The 3,294-nt window shown below is 38.5% G+C and overlaps 1 non-coding gene across 1 annotated transcript; it reads right to left on the bottom strand.

Annotated features, from left to right (window-relative positions):
• Positions 1-1,678: 1,678 nt before the first annotated feature.
• LOC130942447 (small nucleolar RNA R71) lies at positions 1,679-1,786 on the bottom strand. Its single transcript, XR_009071017.1, has one exon. It is a non-coding gene; the product is annotated as a small nucleolar RNA R71 (small nucleolar RNA).
• Positions 1,787-3,294: the final 1,508 nt, after the last annotated feature.

The raw sequence follows: 3,294 nt of genomic DNA, 5'->3' as shown, positions 1-3,294 counted from the left end.
ATGCATGTGTCCTCATTGATCTTCAAGTTGTTCTTGATGATTTTCTTGTTCTGATCTTTGAATTCTATTGACTTGAGTGTTTTGTGTTTCTCATATGCATTCTCATGTAGTTAGTGTCAATAGTATACAAACTGCTAAGTTTGGTGTCTTGCATGCATTGTTATTTGATTCTTGTTGCATTTTAATTATTAAAAATCCAAAAATATTTTTAATTTGTGTCTTTTCAAGTCAATGATACAAAGAATTGAAGATTCAGAACATACTGCAGAGGAATTATACAGAAAAAGCTGAGCATTCAAAAATGCCCAGTGAAGAAGGCAGACTGGCGTTTAAACGCCAGCCAGGGCACCTGGTTGGGCGTTTAACGCCCAAAGAGGTAGCATTTTGGGCGTTAAACGCCAGAATGTATACCATTCTGGGCGTTTAACGCCAGGATGGTGCTAGGGGGAAGATTTTGTTTTCAAATCAATTTTTTTTCAAGTTTTCAAAGTTTTTCAAAATCAAATCTTTTTCAAATCATATCTTTTCAATCAAATGTTTTCAAAATCAATTTCTTTCCTTTTTCAAAGATACTTACTAACAATTAATGATTTGATTGAGCATTTTTTGCCTTTTCTGTTAAGGAAGGTTTTATGTTTGAATCATATCTTTTCTTGTTAGGCAAGTCATTAATTTTTAAAATCATATCTTTTCAAATTGTTTTCAAATCATATCTTTTAAAATTGTTTTCAAATCATATCTTCTCAATCACATCTTTTTTAAAACCAATCATATCTTCTTAACCACATCTTTTTCAAAATAGTTTTCAATCAAATCTTTTTGATTTCTAATTTAAAAATCTTTTTCAAAAAATCACTTGATTTCTTTTCCACTCTTATTTTCGAAAATCAATTAAGTGTTTTTCAAAATGTTTTCAAAATCTTTTACTTAATTTTCAAAAATTACTTCCCTTCTTCTCACATCATTCTATTTATGGACTAACACTATTCCTTAATGCAAAATTCGAACTCCATCTTCTTTGATAAGTTCGAATTTTCTACTTCTGTCTTCTACTCTTCTTTTCTTCTGACACCTAAAGGAATCTCTATACTGTGACATAGAGGATTCCATATTTTCTTGTTCTCTTCTCTTTCATATGAGCAGGAACAAAGACAAAGGCATTCTTGTTGAAGCTGACCCTGAACCTGAAAGGACCTTGAAGCAAAAGCTAAGAGAAGCTAAGGCTCAACTCTCTGTTGAGGACCTGACCGAATTCTTCAAGGAGGAAGAACCCATGGCAGCCGAAAATAACAACAATGCCAACAATGCAAGGAAGGTGCTGGGTGACTTTACTGCACCTACTCCCAATTTCCATGGGAGAAGCATCTCTATCCCTGCCATTGGAGCAAACAACTTTGAGCTAAAGCCTCAATTAGTTTCTCTAATGCAACAGAATTGCAAGTTCCATGGACTTCCAATGGAAGATCCTCATCAGTTCTTAGCTGAGTTCTTGCAAATCTGTGACACAGTCAAGACTAATGGGGTTGACCCTGAGGTCTACAGACTGATGCTATTCCCTTTTGCTGTAAGAGACAGAGCTAGGACATGGTTGGACTCTCAACCTAAAGAAAGCCTGGACTCTTGGGAAAAGCTAGTCAATGCCTTCTTGGCAAAGTTCTTTCCACCTCAAAAATTGAGTAAGCTTAGAGTGGAAATCCAAACCTTCAGACAAAAGGATGGTGAATCCCTCTATGAAGCTTGGGAAAGATACAAACAATTAATCAGAAAATGTCCCTCAGACATGCTTTCTGAATGGAGCATCATAGGTATTTTCTATGATGGTCTCTCTGAACTGTCCAAGATGTCTTTGGATAGTTCTGCTGGAGGATCTCTTCATCTGAAGAAGACGCCTACAGAAGCTCAAGAGCTCATTGAAATGGTTGCAAATAACTAATTCATGTACACTTCTGAAAGGAATCCTGTGAACAATGGGACTAGTCAGAAGAAAGGAGTTCTTGAGATTGATGCTCTGAATGCCATTCTGGCTCAGAATCAAGAGAGACCTCAACAAGGTTTCAATAACAATAATGGTGGAAGAAACAGGTTTAGCAATGGCAAGCCTTTTCCATCATCTTCTCAGCAACAGACAGAGAGTTCTAAGCAGAATACCTCTGACTTAGCAACAATGGTCTCTGATCTAATCAAAACCACTCAAAGTTTCATGAATGAAACAAGGTCCTCCATCAGAAATTTGGAAGGACAAGTGGGTCAGCTGAGCAAGAAAGTTACTGAACTCCCTCCTAGTACTCTCCCAAGTAATACAGAAGAAAATCCAAAAGGAGAGTGCAAAGCCATAAACATGGCCGAATATGGAGAGGAAAGAGAGGAGGTGGACGCCACTGAGGAAGACCCCAATGGGCGTGCACCAATCTCCTCTGAGTTCCTCAATGAGGAACAATGGGAATCTGAGGCTCAAAATGAGACCATAGAGATTCCATTGGACTTATTCCTGCCATTCATGAGCTCTGATGAGTATTCTTCCTCTGAAGAGGATGAGTATGTCACTGAAGAGCAAGTTGCTAAATACCTTGGAGAAATCATGAAGCTAAATGACAAGTTATTTGGAAATGAGACTTGGGAAGATAAACCTCCCTTGCTCACCAAAGAACTGGATGACTTGTCTAGGCAGAAATTACCTCAAAAGAGATAAGATCCTGGGAAGTGCATGGATGAATCCATCATCCTTGGCAGACCCTTCCTAGCCACAGCAAAGGCTGTGATTGATGTTGATGGAGGTGAACTGATCATTCAAGTGAATGAAGAATCCTATGTGTTTAAGGCTCAAGGATATCCCTCTGTCACCATGGAGAGGAAGCTTGAAGAGCTTCCCTCAAATCAGAGACAAATAGAGCCCCCACAGTCAAACTCTAAGTTTGGTGTTGGGAGGCCACAACCAAACTCTAAGTTTGGTGTTGAACCCCCACATTCAAACTCTAAGTTTGGTGTTGGGAGGTTCCAACATTGCTCTGATCATTTATGAGGCTCCATGAGAGTCCTCTGTCAAGCTACTGACATTAAAGAAGCGCTTGTTGGGAGGCAACCCAATGTTTTATAATTAACTATTTCCTTTTGTTATTTTATCTTTTTTGTAGGTTGATGATCATAAGAAGTCACAAAATCAATGAAAAAAGCAAAAACAGAATGAAAAACAGGAAGAAAAACAGCACACCCTGGAGGAAGAACTCACTGGCGTTTAAACGCCAGTGAGGCTAGCAGTTGGGCGTTTAACGCCCAGTCTGGCACCATTCTGGGCGT

This window comes from Arachis stenosperma, chromosome 7, assembly GCF_014773155.1.
Source record: "Arachis stenosperma cultivar V10309 chromosome 7, arast.V10309.gnm1.PFL2, whole genome shotgun sequence".
Classification (NCBI taxonomy): Eukaryota; Viridiplantae; Streptophyta; class Magnoliopsida; order Fabales; family Fabaceae; genus Arachis; species Arachis stenosperma.
The sequence above is the reverse complement of the archived record's forward strand: the minus strand, read 5'-3'. Positions and strand labels throughout refer to the sequence as shown.